The sequence below is a fragment of the Tursiops truncatus genome, chromosome 10, assembly GCF_011762595.2.
Source record: "Tursiops truncatus isolate mTurTru1 chromosome 10, mTurTru1.mat.Y, whole genome shotgun sequence".
NCBI classification, from domain to species: Eukaryota; Metazoa; Chordata; class Mammalia; order Artiodactyla; family Delphinidae; genus Tursiops; species Tursiops truncatus.
In genome coordinates this window covers 97,186,242-97,211,236 of record NC_047043.1, presented here as the reverse complement: position 1 = coordinate 97,211,236, position 24,995 = coordinate 97,186,242, and the positions used below count along the sequence as shown (strand labels likewise).

Sequence of the window (24,995 nt, the reverse complement as noted above, 5' to 3'; positions counted from 1 at the left end):
TGTGCCTAGAGCCCGTGCTCTGCAACAAGAGAAGCCGCCGCAGTGAGAAGCCCACACACCGCAACAGAGTAGCCCCTGCTCGCCGCAACTAGAGAAAGCCCACGTGCAGCAACGAAGACCCAACACAGCTAAAAATTAAAAAAAAAAAAAAAAGAAAGAAAGAAAGAAAAGAAAAGAAAAGAAAAGAAAGGCCTTCCTGAAGTAGCTAACTGGTCACGCAGAGAGGGCAGGATCACTGGGCCTGTCCTCTGGGCTCTCAGCTGTCACTCATCCCAGTAGAGCCCCCACGCTCTGTATGTCACCGGGGCTAGATACGCCACAGACCTTCTGTCAGGTTCCCGTGATGCCCCGCATGGTCAGTCAACCCTGGGCTCCAGGTTCCTCCTAGTGGGGTGGATAATAGAGGCCACCTGAGGTCACACACACCCTTCCCAGGCCGCCGCCCTGTTACGGCTACAGCTCAGCTCGGCGGTGCCGGATAGGAAGGGAGCGAGGTGCTCCCAAGTACAGATCTGGGCTCTCCCACTGAACAGCTCCGTGATCTCAGGCGAGGTTACTTCATCTGTCTGAGACTTAGTTTCCACCACCACCCTCACAAAGGTTGTCATGGGTAAATAAAATACGAATGGAAAGCACTCACCCAGAACCTGGCATCAGGCAGGCCCTTAAGAAATGTTAAATGAATCTGAGTCCAACTGCGCTGAGGCCACAGCAACACAAACCCTCTTGGCTACTGGCTGAGGACTTCATAATGGACACTTGTTTTACGTAACATCTCCCTCATTGCTACATTCAGACCCTTGAGGGAGAATGGTGCCTGAGACTGAGAGATCAGGAAGAAAAACGATACTCTTTATGGAGTATCCAGCCAGCCAGCCACTTATCCATTCAACAAACAGGGAACACCCACTGCATCCCAGGCCCGATGCTAGGCTCTGGGTGTGCAGCAGTGACCGGGGCAGATACGGCCCCCACTCTCAGGAGGCCTCTGATTGTGCGAAGCTCACGTTCTAGTGGGGGCGACAAGAGACCAACACACAACCAGAACTAAGAAAATAGCTCCAAGACATCTAAGTACCATGAAGGAGAGTAAACAGGGAGTGTGAGATGGAGTAACAGAGGAGCATTTGCTTTAGACAGGGATTTTCTGTAAGCCCTCTTGAAGGCAACATTTAAGCTGAGATCTGAAAATGGGAAGGAGCCAGCCCATCAAAGAGCAGAGGGAGGGTGGCTCTTGGTGGAGGGACCGGCAGGCGCAGAGATCTAAAGGCAGGAACGGGCGCCTGTGCTCCAGGGACTGACGGCAGAGGATGTGGCTGCGGTGGGAAAGCTCGGGGCAGAGGGTCTGCGACGAGAGGGTCCATGGTGAGGAGTCTGGGTTTACTCTAAGCCACTGAACTTAAGCAGGAAGCAACACGATCACCGACGGTGCCAGGAGAAACAGAGAGCAGTGTGCATATCTGAAGTCTGTCCTGGAGGGAGAACCAGCAGGCTGAGCATAAATAGCTAGGATCGGAGTCCTTAAATGTCAGAGCTGGAAATCATCTTACACACATCAAGTCCCCCCACCCACTGTTACAGAAGGGGAAACCGAGGCCCAGAGAGGGGACACGGCCTAAGCAAGGTCATAGGCGGAGCTGGGCGTGGAACCCTAGACACCAGGGTGGTCCTCGGCTGCCCTGTCCCGGGTCAGAGCCACAGGCTTGGTCCACGCCCACGGAAGGAGAGGTGAGAGGGTCCACTCTCCCCGGAGGCCCCCCACCGGGTGTGCTCACACAAACGTTTACTCTGAAAACAAGGGCAGTGACCTCCGCGGAACACAAACATCCTCCCTAGGTGCGCGTGAAACTCTGCACCTCTTGCGAAGTGGAGGTTTTGGCTTTCTTCCTCTGCAGTCCCGGTAAAGGTCCTGGGAAGGCACAGACCCATCCTGAAGTCCAGGCTCCGTGGCCAGGACAAAACTCCAAGCGTCAGTGGTGATGGTCACTGTTGCTGGAGCAGGGTGCGGGCAAGGTGGGGCCCGCCCCCGGCCCTGCTGTCTCCAGGCCACCGGCTGCACGTTTCCCAGAGGGTTTATGGGAGCTGGCTGCACTCACTAATGGCAATCCATAAGGACATTCCTCTTGCTCCCTAGCTTGTCTCTGATGAGCTACTTCCCAACTCACCAGAAGGCCCTCAGGTCCCCTCCAGCCTGCTCACCTGGGTCCTGGGGACAGTCCTTCCAAACTCCCACTACCCAGGCACCGGCCCTGAGAGGCCCAGAGAAGCCAGGGCCTGGCTGACCTGCTCATGGAGGGGGTCTCATCCCCAGCCGGCCAGTGTGGGCAGCAGGCTTGGGCGGGGGTGGGGGTTTGGGGGCTCTGCCCCTCCCACGTGGAACCGCTTTTTCTCTGCTGAGAGTGACAAGCTTTGGGCTCATTTTTTGGTGGGATCAGCAGAAATTCTTTACAAGGGACAGATGTGTTTCACCCTGAGAGCAAGGGTACGAGGCTAGCAGGAGCCCTGGTCCCGGGGGGTTCCAAGGTGCTCTGAAGGCCCTGGGAGGGCAGGCTCGAGAACAGCCGCACGGCTCTCCCAGAGACAGAACCAACTGTGCCTCATCCCGGGCTCCCCCACGTCTGTGCCAAGGACCCTGTGAATCCGAAAACTGAGGGGGTCGAGCCCTCCTCACAGGAAGCCTGCGTGCCTCAAATGCCAAATCCACCTGCAGAGCTGGGTCCTCCCACTGGGCGTACAGCTGTCCCCTCAGTCCGCGGGCCTGAGGGCCCCATCAGGGCGGCTGTCCCATCACCACCTCCCACAGCCTGTCCAGCTCCGCGAGGGGCCGATGCGGGACAGTCTTAGGGTGACAGAAGTCGGGACTCCACCTTAGGGACCTGGGAGCTGTGCTAGGTGCCTCTGGGGATAGAACGATGACTAAGATGGTGAGGCCCCTCCCCTCAGCAGTCTTCAGTCTGGCCAGGAGAGTAAGGCACAGCAGGCAGGGTGTCTGATAGACGGCCCAGGGGAGTGGCCTGAGCTGAGGGGGCAAACGTCCGGGCACTCCGCTAAGGCTCTGCACAGGATGGTCTGGATCTAAGCCCTGAAGGATGGAACGTTCCAGAAGGAATGCCAGCATGGCCTCCAGGGAGGCCCCCATGTAAGGAATCCCAGGAAGAAATCAATCGGCCCTTTTACAGAAGGCTTCCTGGAAGAGGTGATTCACAAGCAAACGGGGGTGTGAACTGGACGCGCAGCCGGGGTGATACCAGGCAGCCAAGGCACTGGGGCGAGGAGTGCAGGTGAGGACTGGAGGCCAGGAATGAGGCTCCTGCAGGGAGGGCAGGGAAGGCTTCCGGGATGGGGGCTCGAGGCCGGGAGAAGCCTCCGGGCTGCTGGTTGGCTAAGGCCCGCTGAGCTGGGCCACCCTTCTGCAGGTGGGAGGCTCTTAGGTGGTCCCGAGGTGGCCAGGTACGTGACGGCAGGCAGTGACTGGGGCTCTGTCTCCAGGTGGCCAGCAGGCCCAGAAGACGGAGCCGGGGGAGAGCAGCTGCCCACTACGGGTTAAAAGACTACTGCTTCAGAGAGGCAGGCGATGAGCCACTGGACAGCCCGGGTCATCTGGGGCTCCACCACACGGCCTGCTAACAAACAGTGCGGCAACCTCAGTGTCCAGTCCCTGCCGGGTGGCACGTACCACCAGCATGAAGGACAGCCATTCAGGAAGGGCGCTGCCACCTTCCAAACTGCTGGGCTCTGGGGAGATGCCTTCTCCTCGGTGAGAATGTCTAACCCTGGGGGCAACACAGGGCCTGGCTGTGAGCAGAAGACGTGGGGACAGGCGGTGAGGGCCTCTGTTCCAAGACAAACAGCATGCCGAGGCGACATGGACCATGCCTTTCTTTACCTTGGCAACACCCTGCCCAAACCTAAATATAGACGCCTGTGCAGAAGGCGCATCTGCCTGCCGCCACAGCATCGGCACGGCCCGACTCAGAGCAGAAAGGCTCAGTGTTAAGACTCTAGAAGCTTTTCACTGTGGGTCGCTGGAATCTCAAGTTCCTTTCTTGTTTGGCTTGACCATCCTCAGGGGCAGGTGAAACTGACAGCCCGCCTGGCCGAGGGGCACAGCTACGCCAATGGGCTGGAGAAGCCCGGAGGCCCACAGCCCCAGCTAGAGGCTTTCCTCTGGTCAGTACTTTTCCAGCCCAGACAGCTCAGAAGTGCCGCAATTCTTGACCTCTCCTTTGCGGCTACACATTTCTGATGGTGAGAAATCTGGGCCTCGAGATGCGCTCCAGGTTTTTTCTAATTGGCCATAACTTGAAAGAGTTTAAGTGTTTAAGGATGAAAAAGAAACAACGGTTCATTCTCTTAATATTTTTTTAAAAACCCATTTCATAAACCGTTCAGAGTTTTGCGCTTCAAGCCTATTTCGTTTTTCTCTTTTCTCTCTCTTGGTCTGATGATAAACAGCGGGCACTACATTCAGAAAGTTGCATTTTGGTTAACAGAGAAGAACTGTGGCTACAAAAAATAACATCTTCAAAGAATCAGCTCCACGTACTCCCTCCCATCTCTTCTCTCTTCTCAGAAAGTAGTTGTAGTGATAGTTTTCAGTCATCTCAGAAAAGTTTCGGCCTCAGTGTGTTTCGTAATGGCTATTTTTTTTTTACAGAATGGGGATTTTTCTCAGTGGTCCCAAACTATCAGAAGAAGAAGGTAAGTCTAAGTTCATTCTGGGAACAACATCAAATCCAAGCAGAAGAAGAACAGAAAGCAAGCTATGTATGGTCCTAACTCGTTTAAAATCACACTTAAAAATCACTTTATCTTTCTTAATAAATTACTGCAAGCTGGACTGGGAAAAAAATCGCTCCAGAGGAGGTTTACAGTATAAATAACCGCTGAGAGATCATTTTCTTTGTTTTTCTTGGCAAGGGTCTTGCTGGGTCTAAATGAACACGCACAGCCATGCTGAGAGGCGCTGGGGATGAGGGCTGGGGGCTTAAACAGCTCAGCCTGGGGCCAGCCCAGACCAACCTGCCCCGCAGGCGGCACCGCGCTGAGTCTGTGGCGGGTGTGGGGTGTGGGGGGGGCGATTCCAGGTCCGGGACTCCAGGTGAAAAGCCCACTCTCTGCTCTGCCTCCAGGCTGTGCCTGTCTCGGGCCCCTTCTTCCAGTCCTCCCCCAGCCTGGGGCCTGCTCCCCTCCCAACCCCTCTGGGAAAGCCTCCAGGTGAGCATCCAGGTACCAAGCCGGGTATGCAAGGCAACACTGACACCGGGGGCCGGGGGCCTGTGTGCAGGCAGAGGAACGGACTCAGGGCTCCTCCAAAGCCCTTTCACTCCATTAACAAAGTAGATACATCTTCCTGCCTGCTGACTGCCTGTCAGGCACCGTTGGTAAACATGCCCTATGTTATCTAGATAGTTCCTCACCCCATGGGGAGATTATCATTAACCTTGGGAGAGAAGCCTGTTCTTAGCTACCAGCTCACACCCCTCCTTGTGCCTCCCACCCGTCCTTGTAGACTAGCCCGCTCCTGCGGGGCCCAGCGCACCGCACTTCTGGTTTATTCGTTGTGGATGATGCGCTCCTTAAGACCAGTGTCTGCAGCGTCTCACACAGCGCTCAGCACCAACACATCATAAACCAGGCATAAATCAACAATCAGGCTCAATAAACGCCTGTTAAATGAGGGAATAAAAGAACAAGCCTGTTCTTAGCACCAAATCAGCTCTGTGAATTCTCTTCTTACCATTTTGAATCTCAAGCACCTGGAGGGCAGGGACCAGATGCCCCCTGCAGTCTCTGCGTCCCTCACAGAGCCTAGCCTAGTGATGCATTGGTCAGTGTGTTGGTATAAAATGCAATCTTTTCGTTTCCCTTTTTTATTTTGGCCGCACCGTACAGCTTGTGGGATCTTAGTTCTCCAACCAGGGATTGAACCTGGGCCCTTAGCAGTGGAAGCACTAAGTTCTAACTACTGGACTGCCAGGGAATTCCCCGTTTCACTAAGTCTTAAGTGATCACTTTCTAAAGTGATGATTCTGGGGAAGATTAAATAAATTTGATGATTAAATTAAATGATGCCAACAAAGTATATGTGTGTTTGGCACACAGTAAGCACTGGATAAATGTTAGCTGCTGTTATTATTATTACTAGACCATTTTTAACCATTTAATAAACTTCAAAATGCTTTGTTGTCGGGGTGGAGCTTACCGAAAGCCAATGCATGGGCTTGAGGACTTTACAAATGAATGAGCACTCCTGGTGGCATCCAGCAAAGGACCAGGGCGAGGAGGTGGCGAGTCCTGTGAGGAATGGCTTTGCCTCCCCGACGGGCTGCACCCAGCTGCTCACCTCAGGCTGAGAGGAATCGCCAAGCATCACACGAGAGTAAGGCTGCTCCTGCTGCAAGCTCCCCCCGCCTCTCAGGCTGATGCGACAGGAGTCCCAGCTCCCCACCCTCACCCTGCTCCACTGGCTGGGCCCCTTGCACAGCCTCCCGCTCCCAGGGGGCCAGGATGACTAGGGTCTCCGCGCGCTATAACCTACTAGCTGAGAGTACTGCCCTGCCCTGCCCTGCCGTGAGGGGGCTCTCACCTGGGACCATGGGACGAAGGCACTCCTCATTTTCAAGAGTAAAACAAACGTGAAGGGTTACTATTCATTACTCAGAAGAACCAGAGAGACAAAGATCACGGCTAGACAGGGTCACAGATGGAGGTAGTGATCAGGAGGGTGACGGTCCATCTTGGGGCTGGGGGCACATTTCATGAGGAGGTGAGGTCCAGGTTGGGTGCCAGTGGGAAGAATTTGCATTGTTCTTACATTTCCGTTTACAACTAAAGCAAACCTTTACTTCACAGTTCAGCATCCAAGTTTGTCAGAAAACCATGAAAGGAGGGATGGAAGTGATTCCTGGGCCAAGATGCAGCTCAGGTCATTATGACTCTTTAAATTCAAAAGTTTATCTTAGTGAATGGATAAAGAAGATGTGGCACATACATACAATGGAATATTACTCAACCATAAAAAGAAACGAAATTGAGTTATGTGTAGTGAGGTGGATGGACCTAGAGTCTGTCATACAGAGTGAAGTAAGTCAGAAAGAGAAAAACAAATACCGTATGCTAACACATATATATGGAATCTAAAAAAAAAAACAAAAAAAAAACAAAGGTTCTCATGAACCTAGGGGCAGGACAGGAATAAAGATGCAGACATAGAGAAGGACTTGAGGACACGGGGAGGGGGAAGTGTAAGCTGGGATGAAGTGAGAGAGTGGCATGGACATATATACGCTACCAAATGTAAAATAGATAGCTAGTGGGAAGCAGCCGCATAGCACAGGGAGATCAGCTCGGTGCTTTGTGACCACCTAGAGGGGTGGGATAGGGAGGGTGGCAGGGAGGGAGACACAAGAGGGAGGAGATATGGGGATATGCGTATGCATATAGCTGATTCACTTTGTTACACAGCAGAAACTAACACACCACTGTAAAGCAATTATACTCCAATAAAGATGTTGAAAAAGAAAAAGTTTATCTTAGGATGTTCAACACATTGACGGGCAACCCGTTCAGCAGAAGGAAGCCTGTGGACGCACAGCCAGGACTTTTCCTGAGGAGAACGTGCCGTTTGCTCACTCGCCCTGTGAGCAGCTCTGACTAATGAATGAATTGTTCACAGCAGACAGAGTGTGTTTCGTCATGTCTGCAGACGTGGGAAGGATATTACAGCACACCTGTGGCAGCTCTGTCTGCATGGGTCATCCAGGCCTCAGGCCTGCCTCTGCCCCACTCCCTCCAGCCAGGGCCAGAGGGTCCCCCACAGGCCAGCACCTCCCAATGAAAAAGGAGTAAGCGTGAGGGAAGTCGGCAGGAGGGGATGGTGAAGGACAGTCACTGCAAGGGAAGAACATGAGAGAGACCCGGCCTGTGGCTGACTGACCAGCGCAGAGCTGCCCCGGCCCCAGCACCCTCGGGTGGAAATGCACCTGCACCCAGGCCGGCTCTTTATTCCTTGTCCTTCTTTCCATTCCTTGCCCTTCCTTCCATCCCTCCTCAGGTGCCTTCTTATCCAGCTACACTGGCTGGTCACCACTGTCACCTGGCTGTACCACTCCGTTATCAACCGTGCTTGCGATGCAGTATTTCGCTTACCTGAAATGCCCCCCAGGCCCACCTTTGAAATGCCTATCCATTTTGCAGAAACCCTCCTCCCTACCTCTCTCATCCCCACCAACAGTCTGACAGGTTATGTGGTTGTGAGTCTGACGACATTTTACATATGACTCCTCCGCTACTGTGTCCTCGAAGTGTGAGTTTATTCTTGTAATGTTGTTTTTAAGTCTCATGTGTGCTTTGTTTTGTCTCCCGTACTGGACTGGACGCTGGGCCATAGTGTCAGAGATGAGCTTTTTTTGCTGTGGTCTCAAGGTCTCTGGCGGTGGCCACCACACAGGAAGTGCACATCCGTCTGACTTACTGGATATTAGTGCTAATAAATGGCCGACCGCAAGCTTTCTGAAGGCAGGACAGATGGTGGGTGTTTTTTGTAAGGTATGTGCCATTATAACTCGATATACCTGGACATATTAACAGGGCCTGATACTTGATGACAGCAGCTCAAGAAATATTTATTGAATGAAGTCAACATTCTCATGGGCTGAAAACAAGAATCAGTACAGAAAACCTTGCCTTGTGAAATGATTACCTTTCAAACTAAAAAGTAAGCAGGACCTTGCTTCACTAATGTGTTTGTTTTCTTTGCCATGCCTATTCCCATGGTCTCCCAAATGAGAAGACAACAGAAAGCCCACAGCTGAAGCAGAAATTATTGCGTGGGTGATCTTCAACCAACAGGCAAAGTAGGAAAGATTTCATGATTCAAACCAATAGGCAGGGAAAGAGGAGTTACCCCAAATCAGTTCACTGATGCATTTCTGTGTAGATAAGGGTGATAAATCCTAAAGCAGGAAGGTAGTACACTGCTTCCTACGCAGTTAAAGTCCTTTGTAGGATAGAAGGTTCTCAAACTTTGATATGTTTGCTTCCTGAGTAAACTCTGTGGGGTGTACATGGTAACAATCACGCTCATGAACACAAATCCCAGTGTTCCTTCCCACACAATCCTCACACACCCGGCTGAATGTTGTGAGGCACTGGTGTAACATGAAAAATAGTCCGGTGTCACTAATATCTGGGAGTTAGTTCTTAGGAATACAAATTCTTAACTACAGGAAATAGTCACTCTGGGACAAAGGGAAGAATATTATCTCAGAAATGCGAAGATGGTTCAACATTTTTTCTAAAAATCTAGTAATTTAATATACCACACTACTACTTTTTACAAAAGGACAAAAAAAGAAACATCTCAATAGACGCAGGAAGTGTTTCTAACGCTGAGTCATAATTTTAATAAAACTGCAAATCTAAAACCAAAAGGAGATTCCTTAACCTAGTAAAACCTATGGTGAGTATCACGATAAATGGTAAAACTTTAGAAGCATTCTCAGGAAAGTTAGGAACAATTCAAGGAATCTGCTACTAGGGCTTTAATTCCACATTATTTTGGCAGCCTTAGCCAAAGGGGAAAAAAAAAAACAAGAAAAAGAAATGAGGTATACAAATTGGAAGAGAAGAGCCCAAACTATTTCTACTTGCAAAAGATCTGATGATCTACATTGAAAACGTGAAAGAATTCTCAAACTATTAAAACTAATAAGAAAGGTCAACCATGTTGTTAGATATACAATCAACATACAAAACTCAATTTTTGCTGTATACCAATAAGAATTAGCAATTTGAAAAAATGTAATAGGAAGAGGCAGGGGCGTTATTAACAGCCCTGTTGTTTATAAGGATTATTATTGTTTAGCAACTTAAAAGACAGTCAAAACGCTACCATGGCAGGGGTTCCTGAGTGCAGGTTATGGTCCAAGAATCTCATACTCTGCCCGTGAATCTAGGGAACAGCAGCAGTAATCACGTTTGTATGAGCATAGTGCTTTACAGTATACTGAGTGTGATACTGTGATATAACAAGAAATATATTGAGTGAAAGAAGGAAGAGCTGAGTGACTGTTCATAGGTATGGAATTTCTTTTGGGGGTGATAAAAATGTTCCAAAATTGATTGTGGTAATAGTTGCACTACTCTGTGAAAATACTAAAAACCACTGAATTGTACACCGTAAGTGGGTAAATTGTACGGTATGTGAATTATATTTTAATAAAGCGGTTATTAAAAAACAACAAAAAATAAAACAAAAAAGAATTTCTCTAGGCAAACCCATCTTAGAACTGACAGTAAAATGTCACCTACTTAATACCTTTTTCTTAAAGGTATACAGTCTTTTTTTCTTTTCCGCTTTAAACTCGCAACAATCTTTGGAAATACTGTTAGCTCCCTTTGGGCTTTATTTTACAGCTGGAGAAAGTGAAACACACAGCCCAGGTTGGCCTGGAAAAACCCCATGAAGAAAGGGAAACTTGGGTTGACTCTTGCTTGCTCTAGAAAGTGGGACTCTCAAGAAGGAAACAGTATTGGAGGATAAAAGTTGACAGCTTTATTAAAGAAGGAAAAAAGTGAAAGAGATGGTTAGGCTGCAAACTCCCTGAAGGCAAGAATTCTCTTTCATCTGTGGCCACAGTACCTAGTCAGAGGCTAGCTTAAAGAAAGGTTCAGTAAATATTTGTTTAATGCATAAAGGAAAAAGTGGGTGAATAAACAAACAAAAAAGAAATATATTTTTTGGTCTTTGTCCTTGGCTCCTGGCCAAGCTCTTATAACCTTCATAATTTCCTAAGTGATACAGGCGCTAGGAGCATCTTTTGTTCTAATATTTGGTCCTTGACCCAGGTTCCTGACACAGAGCTCCTAAGTCCCTCGGAATTTCCTGGGCGACAGGAGTACCTTCTGTCCTAATGAGGTGACTCTTGGTGTTTTCCTGGACGGCTTCAGGATGGGGGCTGGTCCCCAGAAAGACCATGCCATGATTATAAGCTTGGAACTTTCAGCCTCGCCCCCATCCTCTGGGGAAGGGAGAGGGGCTGGAGATTGAGTTAATAACTGATCACGTCTACAGATGAAGCCTCCATAAAAGTCCCTAAAGTACAGGGTTTGTGAACACCTGGGAGGTGCTGAGAGGGTGGGAGAGGGCTACGGCTCCATGCCCCCTCCCCCATACCTTGCTCTACACGTCTCTTCCACTTTGTTGTTCCTGAGTTGCGTCCTTGTATCCTGAGTTCTGAGAGCCATTCTAGCAAATTATGAACCTGGGGAGGGGGTCGTGGGAACTCTCGATTTGTAGCCAAGTCGGACAGAAGTCGTGGGTCACCTGAGGAGAGAGTCTTGTTGGAGGGGGAGTCTTGCAGGCCTGAGCCCTTAACCTGTGGCATCTGATTCTACCTCCAGATAGATAGTGTCAGAATGGAATTGAATTGTAGGACACCCAGCTGGTGTCTGCAGAGAATTAGAGAATTTCTTGGTGTGGGAAAAAGACCTGCACATCTGGAATACCAAAGTTTTCTGTCAGTCGGGAGAAACGGAATTTTTCCTTTCCCTGGGTCTAGTCAGCTATCACAAGAGCACTTCTGATCTTTCAAACAGTCTTGTGAGAGGGAGAATCTCCATTTTATACACAAAGTACGCTACAATTTTCTCAGTACCTGGTCGTCTGATTAAAAAAATGACTATACCTAGATATTCACACCAGCTGAATAAAAGACGCTCAATCCATCAACAACCACGTAAGTATCTATCAAATACAAGGACAGGGAGTAAAAAACCCCACCAGTGATTTCCTGTGACCCTCTATGAGTCAGTCACTCAGGCTGGAGAGGAGAGCAGTCTGTCTCCTCCTCAGGAAATAACTCATGTCAGATTTGAGCAGACAGAGGGATAAATGCCCCTACAAATTCCACCCCAATCCTGAAGCAGCAAGGGGAAACGCAGAATATATGGAGTTTGTTTCTGTGTTGTCGTTTGAAGTGTCTGCTCACTGACAGAGAGTCGTGTTCTTAATGATCTGCAAAGTACAGACCCTCACCTGGAAGATGACAGGATAATGGGGGGTCTGCTATAGACTCAGAATGCATGGTATTTATTAGGAGCATTAAAAATAGACCATACATTCTTTATTAGAATTCTTTGGCTTTTCTGAGAGACGTGGAGCAGCTGCCACCACTTTACGCGGTGCTTTTCTACTTTGTAACCCGCCACAGTTGCAGGGAACCCCCGCACCCCCGTTCGCAGCTCTCCGGCTCGGGTTTCCCTGTGGTGACAGCAGCAGAACAGGCTGCGCTGCCCATGGCTGGAAGGAAATGCCTTCCTTCATTTTAGGTGCTTCAAATTCAGCTTAACTGAGCCACGGTTCACCCAGGGGAGCCAGTTAATTGGGTTAGTCAGTGAACCTGGGGGAGCCTGCCAGGTAGGCAATCAGAGGAGGGGCACACAGGACAGTGGAGAGATTTGGGGTTCCTTTGGGGTTCCTTTTGATGGAGACATTCACGTGAGAAAAAGAGAATGTTTCAAACTGCTTTTGAACTGAGACTTTTAAAAATTGTTTTGTCTGTTTTGGCCTGGGGCTGCAAACTCGAAATGATAAAAGCAGTTCTTTCAACTGGACTTTAAGTCACGGAGTTCCCACAGCCAGTGTCCACACGCGGCGGCTGCCTGGGCCCACACCCGGCAAGTGGAAACACAAGACTGTGTCCCACCACTGCCCCCTCTCTCCGTCCCTGGCCATGGGTTTGGCTGATTTTCCCTCTTCTTTTCTAGTTTTTCCATGTTAGCTGGATTTAGCAACTGTTGTTTTAGCTGTAATCGGAGATCAAGTGTGGTTCAATCATCCTAACATCACAAGGTGCAGTTTTGTTTCCAGAGCTGACGTTTTAAACCCTTTGTTACTTGCTCAGTGCCAACATCACCAGAGCACTTCCTTTAGAGTATGTGAAAGGAAATCAGTACCAGGGTGATGCTGTAAATCAGGCTTCACCGAAACCCCCGCCCTCCCAAAGGCAAATCAACGTTTAGGGCTCCCCGAGGAACAGCGGGGTGGATTTCCCGATGACTCGAAATCAAACACCGGAGCCCTCACCTCTGCCTAAACGTTGACTGGGAACAGGTCACACATATGGTAAAAATTAAAAAGCATCCTCCCCCTTCCTCTCTCTAGGCCTAGAGATAGGCTAAATGGATATGCCTCATATGAGATGGGTCACCAGGATAGGGGGTAAAATAATCTTTGGGTAAGAATTTTCTGAAGACCATCTTAACAGAAGTGATCACCTACCATCACGCACTCCAAAAATGAGAAGGGAAAGATGCTGATTTTATTTTATAGGTCAAACATGTACAGAACCACCATCACAGGGCTTCTCTGGTGACACAGTGGTTAAGAATCCACCTGCCAATGCAGGGGACATGGGTTCGAGCCCTGGTCTGGGAAGATCCCACATGCCACGGAGCAACTAAGCCCGTGTGCCACAACTACTGAGCCTGCGTTCTAGGGCCCGTGACCACGACTACTGAGCCCATGTGCCACAACTACTGAAGCCCGCATGTCACAATTACTGAAGCCCGTGTGCCTAGAGCCCGGGCTCCACAACAAGAGAAGCCACCGCAATGAGAAGCCCACGCACCGCAACAAAGAGCAGCTCCCGCTCGCCGCAGCTAGAGAAAGCCCGTGCAGCAATGAAGACCTAACGCAGACAAAAATAAATAAAATAAAAAAACAAAACAAAAAAACTACCATCACAACTTTTGGTTGATCCTTACAACTTAGGGATGCTCTCGGGAAGGACTTGAGTTGGGCGTTACAAACACCAAGGAAGCATTTCCTATATGACACCAAATTGCTGGCAACACTTACAAGGTGCTTCACAAAGTGTGGCCACACAATTTCATTAACCCTTCTGAAGAACCCTAAATGTGTGTCGATTTTACAGGTGAGGAAACGAAGCTGAGAGAGGAAAAGCAAGTGGCTAGAGGCCACAGGGCTGGTAGGTGGCTGACTGGGACTGGACCTCTTCTCTGTTTGACTGTAGATCCAGAATGTCTACTAATTTGTAAAAAGGCGCCTTCAAACACCAAATCAAAACAGTGCGGGGATTCACAGCCTGCCTACGACTCCCGGCAGCCCCGCCACGATGCGTCCACGCTTAAGCGCAGGCACGTCAGGCCTGGTGTGGAGGATACGCAGTGGGTGTTCAACAGGCTAGTGTGAATATTGTGCCTTGTTTGAATCCATTGTTCACAGTCACGTGGAATTGCCCAGTAAACACTGTTAAAATTGGCTGCAGCATTTTAATATAAAAGAGCACTAGAGTCTAGTCTCAATTCCATTAAGAATGATGTCTGTCACCTTGGGGCACGACTGCTTCTGTTCCCAGCCATCCCAGCCCTGTGCAGCCACTCAGGAGGCCTTGCCCACACCCTGCTGACTCCCTTGGCCAGGTGGAGCTGTGGACTCCGCTGTGACGCTCATGGGCTTTTCTGATTGATTAGTAAGTCCTGAGCTTATTCAGGAATTCCCCAGGGTCTCCTAGCACAGAATCATCTTCCACATTTCTGTAAAGCCACCTCTAGTTAGGAAAAAGGAGTGAGGACACAAAAGGGGAAGGTGGGAAGTTCCCAAAAGACATGACTCCTGGCTTCAGGATGTCAGGGCTCCCTGACGCTACACCAAGGACATGTGCTGTCTCCAGTGGCTGAACCCTCCACAGGGAAGTTCCCACACAGAGGAGACCCAGGTGGAAGCAGGTGAACAGACTGCGGAGGCACGAAAATCTTCTCCTCCCAAGAGCCACCTTATACTGCTGGGTTAAGGGCTTGCATTCTGGGGAGAGACAGATCTAAATGGAACCCTGGCTTGGCCACTTCCTAGCTGATGACCTGGGGGCAAGTCAGGCAAGCTCTTTGTCCCTCGATGTTGCTGTCTATAAAACGAGGATAATGACGGTAGCCCCTCGTGAGTTAGCGGTGACACCAGGGACATAAGGAGTTAGCACAATATCAGGAGGCACTAAGACAGTCATCGACTTTGTCACTGTTGGTATAGCCACCATCTAGAGCCACTGGATGCCTGGAAAATTCCCCACAAAGCTTCCTGGAACGAGCATCAAAGTTCATCCCATGGCAGGCCCTGGAGGCATTAGAAAGAGACCATTTGGGTGCCAAGTCTGGCATCTGAGGGTCCTGAACACCCCCCACTCAGCGTGCTCCCTCCGGCTCCCCTGCCGTCAGTGCGCCTGCCCCGCCCAGAGCCCAGACTGTCTGCCCGTCCCACACCAACGCACACCCACGCTCGGCTGACGAGTCGCCACTCCGCCGCCGCTTCTCTCAGCCAGCCTTTCCCAGGCTGGTCCCAGCCCCCGTGGGATTTCTGTTAGCACTGTCAGCCTGTGGCCTGCACAGCCAGCGCTCTCATACATCTAGCTGTTTCCTGTGCTGCAGGCCCTCCCGACTCATTATTAGTAACGGCAATCAAGCTCTGCTGAGTGCTCTACAGATCTCACATGCGCTACGCCTGTTATCCATGATCAGCTATCCCCCCAACACCTCTGTTAGGCAAGCATTTCTACCATCATCGCCATGTTACAGAAGAGGCCACCATGCGGCTGGCTGTCCACTGGGCTCTCCTCCCTCTCCCATACCGGGTGTGGCCTGGAGCAACAGTTCCCTCCCCTTATGCGAACAAGGCAGCCACAAGTGCTACAAAATGCCCACCTGCCTGCAGAATGTTGACCCGCCCCCAGGACTCACAACTGTGCCTAATTCTTGGGGGTGGGGTGCGGTGGGAGATGCAGGGAAGACGGGAGGCAGAGGAGGGGGAGGGCTCCCACTAAATGCTGTTTAAGGACTTTTTAAACACACTGTTGGTCACTGGCACACCGAGGCCCAGATCCACAGAGTGATTTCCGTGACTGCGCTTGTCAGGTCCACGTCACCTCTGCTGGGAGGGAAGTGGGCGAAGTCAGAGACGCAGAGGCTGCGAGCTGAGGTTCTGCTTTCGCTTGTTATTTGTTTTGGAGCCATTTCCTCCTCTGCTAGCTCCTCCAGGGCAGGGGGAGGACGCGTCCACCTCAGTCTGATTCCCCCAGCCTGTCTGGTCCGGAGCCTCGCACAGAAGCCACTGTTAGTAGCCATAAAAACTACCGTTGAGGGGCTTCCCTGGTGGCGCAGTGGTTGAGAGTCCGCCTGCCGATGCAGGGGACACGGGTTCGCGCCCTGGTTCGGGAAGATTCCACATGCTGCGGAGCGGCTAGGCCCGTGAGCCATGGCCACTGAGCCTGCGCGTCCGGAGCCTGTGCTCCACAACGGGAGAGGCCACAACAGTGGGAGGCCCGCGTACCACAAAACAAACAAAAAAAACTACCCTCGAGCAGGCGTTTACTGTCCAGTTATAAACCAAAACTCTTATAGGGATTACCTCTCTTTAATCCTTAAAATGTCCCCATGAGGGAGGTGGATGCGTTATCTCCACTTGTCTGTTCAATGAACAAACGCTAGGAAGACAGTGGCATTTCAGACATGCTGGTTCTCTACCGGAACACTGCTGGAGGAGGGATTCTAACCAGGGTCCCCTAATCACGGTAGAGCAGCACGCTGAGTTGTGGGGTCTGCCCAAAGTGGGTTCAAGTCCCAGCTCTGCCCCCTTTCAGCTGTGTGGTCCTGGGTAAGTTTACTGAATTGCGCTGAGCAACATTCCTATGAAAATCAGATGAATTTACGTGCGGAAGTCTCAAGCACAGAGCCGCCATTTAGGCATCTGGCAGGCTCCCTCCTCCCCTTACTCACTGCAAGACCAGCACAGCCTCAAGCTGTATGAATGTGGCCCCCAAACTATTTCCCTTTTAAAATGCCCCCCAAAAGTGTCATTATCTGAAAGTGGGGATGGGAAGGAGAAAGTGAAGATAATTGTGCTGAAACAAAAAATGTTTCAGGAAGTAGGAAAACTCCTTTCACCGAATGACTTCAGTGGTGACAACAAACAATACTGTGAGCATGAGTGTAAGACAGCTCGTCCCCAGATTGCCGTCTGCTCTGAGAAAAGGAGCTGGGGGCGACCGCTTCTCAAGTCAATTCTAAGAATAGCATCAGAACAGAATCTGAGTAAGATTCACTATCCAGACAAATTCCGCCAAGGAAGCACAGGGTCTGAAATCATCACCTGCACCTATATATTTCTTCACTAATAAAATGGAGATTATAATTGCATCCGGGTTCCTTATATGACACAAGATAGCTGTTAGCTTTGCATTCTAATAGTATCAGGATATTCATTGCTGAAAATGTGGAACTTTATTGCCTTCCTCCCTTCCTTCCTCTCTCCTTGCCTTGTAAACTCAGAGCTTCCGAGGCTACAGTATTTTCAAAGAATAACACTTTACTGGTCAGGGGATTTATACTCTGGGAAATCTGGCAAGTTGGAGTTTCAAAATTAAAATTTTGGATTAAAAAATGTTTGAAGCTCAATAAGGGACAGCAGTGTACTCTGCGCATTTATTCACATGAGTCTTTTTAAAAAAATCTTGGTGAAAATTTTTATTAGGCTAGAATTTCAGAGCTGGAAGGGAACTCTGAGATCAACAGGTCTTCCTTCATTTACCAGATGAGAAAATTGGGGTCAAGAGGGATTAAGATTGTTTCTATTGTTTGCCTTACTGTTTAAATTCAATATTTTAAAAAATAATTGTTAGAATTCAACAAAAGGTATTCTCTTTTAACCAACTGCATTGGCTCTGAGGCTCACGTCGAGTTTCCCTCCACACTTCAGCAAGCCCCCGATTGTCAGTTTGGGTACAGGCCACTTTAGGACTGCAAAGGCTGTCAAATGTTTATTCTGGAATCTAACAATTCCCAGATGTCCATCTATATTCCAGGTTCTGGCTGAAGTCTGATGTGTCAAAGAAAAGAGTGCTAACAGAACAGTGATTTGCAGCAAGACTGTGCCTTCCGTGGGTTTTAAGACAAATTCTCTGTGCTGGCGTTCAGCTCTGTCAGAGCACAGCTCTAATCAACCTTGCTAGCTTTAGTCCCTCACCTTCCTCTCCCAGATGCTCATCCTCCTCTCTGTGGCCCCCACCACCCGCCATCTGAGCGAGACCCAGAGCCCAGGGAGGCCCCACCACCTCACCACCCACCCACCCGGTCATCAGGGCCTGCAGATTACACCCTCTCACTTCCTCCACTTCCCTCCGGCCTGCTCTCAGCCAAGCCACTGTCCCTCTTAAGAGGGCCAGCGCATCATCTCCAGTCTGTCCTGCACTCCGGGGCCATCGTTCTGAAGCAGCGATCTGATCATGTCACCCTGCTCAAAACCCTCCAGTGTCCACAGCTCTCCACGTGAAGTTCCCACATCCTCGTGCAGGCGACCAAGCCCTGCGTGGCTCAGCCGTCCGGCCTCAGCCTCCCTGCCCAGGCTCCTAGCTCTGCCGAGCCATCTGAGTCACATATGGTTTGTCCTCCTTTCTCTCACCTAGTCTATGCCTTTCCACGTGCAGTTTCTGTGGCGTAGAATGGTTTTCTTGCTTTCTTTCTGTTTGCCGCTCTTTCTAGTCACATCTTAGATGTGTCTCTTCCTTTAGAATCCGCTGGGAGCCCCCAAGGCCGGTCAGTTTCCTCCTTGGACTTCTTCTAGGAACAGAGGAAGAATCCACAGTTCCTCTGCTCCCTCTGTACTGCCTCTGTGTCCCCAGCTGGACAGACGTCCTAAAGGACAGGGATGGAGCCATTTTTTCTCCACTGCCCTAAAAATCCTCTGTGCTCTGCCGACTTATTTATCCTCTCTCTCCCCTGGCCCTTGGCAACCAATGAGCTTTTAACGCCTCCATGTTTTTGCCTCTTCCAGACTGTAATATCATTGGAATCATAGAGTGCACAGCCTTTTCAGACTGGCTTCTTTCACTTACTAACATGCGCTTAAGTTTTCCTTCATGGCTTGATAGCTCATTCCTTTCTAGCACTGAACAATATTCCATTATCTGGATGTATCACAGTTTGCTTACCCATTCACCTATTGAAGGACATCTTGGTGCCTCCAAGTTCTGGCAGTTATGAATAAAGTTGCTATAAATACCTGTGTGCAGGCTTTTGTATGGGCATAGGTTTTCAGTTCATGTGGGGAGACACCAAGGAGTGTGATTGCTGGATGGATGGTAAGAGCATGTTAGTTTTGTAAGAAGCCACCAAACTGTCTTCCAAACTGGCTGCACCATTTTGCATTCCCACCAGCAATGAATGTTCCTGTTACTCCACGTCCTTGCCAACATCTGGTGTTGTCAGTGTTTTGGATTTGGGCCATTCTAATGGGTGTGTGATAGTATCTCGTTATTGCTATAAGTTAGAATTCTCCAATGACGGATGATGCAGAACATCTTTTCATGTGCTTATCTGCCATGTATATATCTTACTTGGTGAGGAAACGTGAGCTGTCCCAAGACATGCCCCTGCTCCCGCGCCTCTATTCTGACCACTCTCCACTCTAAGATCACACCGCACAGGCCACCCAGCCGTCAGGACAGGTGAGGTTTCCCGCAGCCAGCAGTGCTCCACACTGGCTCCAACACTCCCCAACATTCTTTTGTTCAACCTCTCTCGTGGCAGAGACTGTATTTAACTATGCAAGACAGGCGACCACCTGATCTCGCGTGAAGCTGTAAGCTCTCTGAGGGGAAGGATCCATCTTTCACACTTTAAAGAAATATTTATTTTTAAAACTTACATATGGTAAAAACCCTGATTTTCTGGTGAATAACTCTATGAGCTTTAACACACACGTGTCTATGTAACCATCGCCACCACAACCTTGCTCACTTTCACTTCCCTCCAACAACTATTCAGTTAAGACACTGAAGAAAATTGCACCGTGTCTCACCTAAGACATGAACACTCTGCAAAGTGGCAAGTTTTATCATGTGCCTTTTCTTGAATTAAGATTAAAATGCAAATTCTATCAAGTCCTCTCAGGAACACTGACCAAAGACACTTGGCTGTTTCTCTCACTGGGAATATCCTTCTCTCCTCACAATTCTACCCATACACGCCAGCGCCAGATCAAATGCTCTTTCATGGGGGCGTCCCAAGAGCCTGTATCCATCTCTCCCCTCTCGGAATTCTCCGTTGACGCACCTTGTCCTTTACTGCCAAATATACACACACTGGTGAGTCACAGTGCCTGTTCCGTCTTTTCTGTAGGATGGGGGCTCTGTGTCTGACTCTCCGTGTGGCTGGCCACGAGCTCTGCCAGGAGCTTGATGAACTCACACCTGCCCCAAGGCTCTTAAAAGCAGAGTGGTTCTAAATGCCCTCCTAGGTCCATTGCCCATCCCCCACCCCGGGAACAGAAATGCAGTGGCACTTTCTGAGCCTTAGTCATTTTGACAGCTAGCGGCTTACACAAGAACCATCGTTGCGTTGGCTGAGGTATAGTCAGTGCACTGGGAGGTTCAGTGTGGGCGACGAGTGGGCAGCGTCTCCTGGAACAAGCAGCCACGTCCCAAGCCTCCCTCTCCCAGTGGGAAAATCACTGAGTTCCTTCTGCTGAAGGGATTAAGGGTTGAGCACAAGAAACTGCTTGTTGATCTGAAAATGGAAGGTAAAATATGTATCCCAAGGAAAAGAACTATAAATCCCCATCTTGGAAGTTAATTATGCTTCTCTTACCAATCCTGAAATGGGGAGGGGAAAATTCTACTTAATAGCTGAAAGCACGGGCCATAAAGTCAATTGGCCAGACTCAAATTTTGATTCTATCACTTTCCCGAGGTATGGGATCCTGACCAGTAACTTCATCTTTTCGAGCTTCACCTTCCTTTCTATAAAACGGGCATACTGGGACTTCCCTGGTGGCGGAATGGATAAAACTCTGCACTACCAATGCAGGGGGCCCAGGTTCGAACCCTGGTCAGGGAACTAGATCCCACTTGCATGCTGTTACTAAGAGTTTGCATGCCACAACTAAGGAGCCTGCCTGCCGCAACTAAGGAGCCCATGTGCTGCAACTAAGGAGCCTGCCTTACTAACATCCAGCACAACCAAATAAAAAAACCAAAACAACAACCAAAAAAACCCGGCATACTAATACTTTTAAAAAATAGTTGTCAAGATTAAATTAAATGAGATGGATCCCGTGAAGCACTAAACACAGTACTTGGGACACAATAGATACGTATAAAACAGTAGCTACTATATTTATTCTTGCTGTTGTTATGCTCTCTACCTTTCATAAGGCATTTCAAGCATTAATACATTATTTCATTTGATCTTCATAGTTATTCTGAGATGGAACATTAATCCTATGCCAAGGCAGAACCAAAGCTCAGAGCATCATTGGTGACCTGGTTTTGTGGTCCCTCTGGCGAGACCACAGCACCAGACTCTGAGCTTCTGGTGGAACTCAGAAATCGAAAACAGTCTCTCTACTTCCAGCACTTGGCCCAGGAAGGGAGAAGGGGTCCAACGGTCAGGGCTGGCTGGCGGGTGGAAGGGTGGGGGAGCTCCAAGAGGCAAGCCAGTTGTAAAGTTAAGAAGACACTCAAGGCCACTGGGTGGGTGAAGCCACACATGCTGGTAAATTATCCAAGGGAGCTAAGATTCCAAATGGCATTTTGCCAACCAAGTTAACATTTACACTTTAAGCTATCAATTCTACCCCCAAGCCTGGAAGTTTGACTGCCAAGAACAGCATGGTCAAAAACACAAGGTGAAAAAGAGAGCAGAATCAATTTTTGTTTCATGTTGAGAATGTGCTGTTTTCAGCATGAAAACCTGGGAAAAGGATGCAAAGAACAGCAAGCTTCTCCAGCTGACAGCATACTTACTATGGTGGATGTGGGCAGGGCGGAGGCCCCCTTAAGGAGGGAAGAGAGCTTTGGAGGCCCAGTGGGGCAAAGATGTCCTCTGGGAAGGCCTGACCAGGCACCACTGCCTCTGCGTCACTTGGGGTGGGCATGCAAGGCTGGGCACAGGGAGGCTGGCTGGGGTAGGGGAAAAGTAGGGGACCTCAAGGGAGGCAGTTTGGTTCATTAGCAGTAACTCTACTTAGGATCTTTTTTAAAAAGTTGGGGCAGGGGCAAACCTGCAAAGACAAACAAGAGGTAATATTGTAAAATATATGTTCAGATACGAAGTAGGGAATTGTTCTGCTTGAGAGCCGGTGGATATCTATTTCAGACAAGGCATCCAGTCCCAGAGATCCTGTGGCCTGATGGGCGGGGCAGGTGCCATTCTTGGGCCGGATAAAAGAAAGATGATCCTGAAAGGAGGTGAAGATATTCAATTTCAGGCAGCTCTGTGTCAGGCACGTACCTTCCTTCTGATTTCTGCAGACACCAGCTGGCTGGGGGAGGGGAAAGATAGGCAGGAAGAACGAAGAGAGGATCTCCCCAGCCGTGGAGGAAAACAGGGGAAGCCAGAGGGAGGAAGTCATTCTGGGTTCAAAGAAATCAACTTAGAAAGCTTCCTTTATAAAAATAGCCATTGGCAAATCCTAGTCTATTTATATCACCAATCCAAGGTCACTATCAGGATCCTGGACTGAATCACAAGACCCAGCAAATAATCCTCACAAGTATGGGGTGCTGGCTGCCTGATTTACGGGAAGATACTTGAAACACCACGGGAGCAACTAAGTCAGGGAAAATTTGAGCGCTGGCACCAAAAGGTGCACTTGCAAGTGGATCTCACTTTACATAAATAGATAGGTTCCTGGAAAGTTGGCTCTAAAATGCATTCAATTAACGGAGTCATATTTTCCTAGTGAATCACATTGTAAAACCAGAGATGGATTAGGGTCGGGGTGGCCGAACAAACACAACAAAACAATGATGACCCTAAGACTAAACAAAAACCACCCTTCATTCACCAAACTTTAAAATGGCACTTACTTAAAAGGCCATTATAAATGCTCAGAAAATACGAACGATTTGCCAGCAAACATATGCCTAGCGCCTGTGACACACAAGAGTTTGCACCAGGCTTTGTGAGGGCTCCGACGGCTCCAGCGCCTGCCCCTTGGGAGCTCACAATCTGGGACCTTAAAGAAAATGGCACTGAACAGTCGTGTTCCATCAGAAAAACATCCCCCTGTATGGAGACGAGCAGTGTGCAAGGGGTCGCCTGGCCCTCTAAGTGCTATCTGGCCTTGGAACAGCTCTGCCTCCTTCCTGCCAGGAGGAGCCAGACCAAGCTGGCCTCTAACTATGCCTTTTCAAACCCTCCGTTTACAAGTTAAAAGCTGCTGGCCATGTGCTACTGTGTCATAACTGCTATTTATTTAACTAACTTGAAAAATAAGAAAAGGAAAAAAAAACCATGATCTGGGCACTTTACAAATAAGAAGAGTTAAGGTACTTAAAGCTCTCTGAGAAGTTAAAGGCCGTACAACCCAAGGGGTTGTTATTTTAAACTTTAAAGGGCATTTGTTCAGGGATCTGTTTGTTTGGAAAAGGCCTGCCTCCTTCTACTTGATGTTCTCTTGCACACAGAATACTGGTCATTGGTGACAGGAACAGACACCTAATTTGTTATTAGTTCCGTAAGTGCAGATCAGGGCATACTGAGTTTAAACAAGGGACGACACACTTCTGGCACTGATAAAAATGGTATCTCTGTGCTAATGACAATGTTGCCAGCAACTATAGGCACAGAATTGGGGGACATTAGCTCAAAATGTGCTACATCCCTTAGACACTGCATGGCCCAGGAACTGGTACCACACTGGGGGCCTGTCAACAGCTAGTAGAAGTGAAACTTCTCCTGGCATTTTTGACTTAGCCCTGCAAGTGTACGAAATAAGCAGTGCATTTTTTGAAAAGATACTTTGTTTCATAATTATGAACAAAGCTATGGCAGAGACTGCTGGTTATCCTAATATCCATTCTTTCCTTCTTCCTTTAACTGATAGAATTCCTCCCAGTTTTGTTTTGTTTTGTTTTGTTTTTGCGGTACGCGGGCCTCTCACTGCTGTGGCCTCTCCCGTTGTGGAGCACAGGCTCTGGACACGCAGTCTCAGCAGCCATGGCTCACGGGCCCAGCCGCTCCGCAGCATGTGGGATCTTCCCGGACCGGGGCACGAACCCATGTCCCCTGCATCGGCAGGCGGACTCTCAACCACTGCGCCACCAGGGATGCCCTCCTCCCGGTTTTTTACTAGCAAGATACAGGGCTGCCCTGGAGACTACATTTCCCAACCTGCCTTACAGTACTGATGGTCATGTGACTAACTGCCGGCCAATGGGAGGCAAGCAACTTTCAGGTCATGCCCTTTAAAAGGGAAATCGTTTGCCCTCAACTTCCTCTCTTTCCCCCTTTCCAGAGGGTGGACTTGGCATTGCCAAGCCAGCTTTGACAACACCCAGCAGGGTTTCTTAATCCTGAAGTCCAGAGACTGCAAAGGGGTCCATAGATAGAATTGTTGGCCTATAAACTTGGATGGGGAAAAAAGCTATACAACTTTATTTTCACTAATTTCTATTTGAAATTTAGCATTTCCTTCAGTTATCAGGTAGGGAGAAAAATATAGTATATTAGCAGTATCCAAGACTCTGTCAGCAACAGGCATTTACAAATATTCTCACACCACATGATATTTGTTATGGATTATCTTGAAATATTATATGAACTCGTCAATATTTTTTTATTGTTTTAAATAAATTTATTTATTTATTTTTGGCTACGTTGGGTCTTCGTTGCTGCACACGGGCTTTCTCTAGTTGCGGCGAGTGGGGGCTACTCTTCATTGCAGTGCGCGGGTTTCTCATTGCTGTGGCTTCTCTTCTTGCGGAGCATGGGTTCTAGGCCCGTGGGCTTCAGTAGTTGTGGCTCGCGGGCTCTACAGCACAGGCTCAGTAGTTGTGGCACACGGGCTTAGTTGCTCCGCAGCATGTGGGATCTTCCTGGACCAGGGCTGGAACCCGTGTCCCCTGCATTGGCAGGCGGATTCTTAATCACTGCACCACCAGGGAAGTCCACTCATCAATATTTTGAAATTATAGTAGTCA

At 49.2% G+C, this 24,995-nt stretch overlaps 1 protein-coding gene and 1 non-coding gene across 6 annotated transcripts in view; one reads left to right on the top strand and one right to left on the bottom strand.

The window, feature by feature from the left end:
- Positions 1-24,995, bottom strand: part of ATG7 (autophagy related 7) — a 237,019-nt gene that overhangs the window by 17,299 nt on the left and 194,725 nt on the right. For 2 of the 5 annotated variants that reach the window (XR_012323919.1, XR_012323920.1), the window contains exon 19: positions 641-24,917. The exons of the other annotated variants lie outside the window; for them this stretch is intronic. The gene's annotated coding sequence lies outside the window, so the exon portion shown is untranslated. The remainder of the gene's footprint in view (positions 1-640; positions 24,918-24,995) is intronic. 5 annotated transcript variants of the gene reach the window in all.
- Positions 20,835-20,907, top strand: TRNAG-ACC (transfer RNA glycine (anticodon ACC)). The gene has a single exon. It is a non-coding gene; the product is annotated as a tRNA-Gly (tRNA).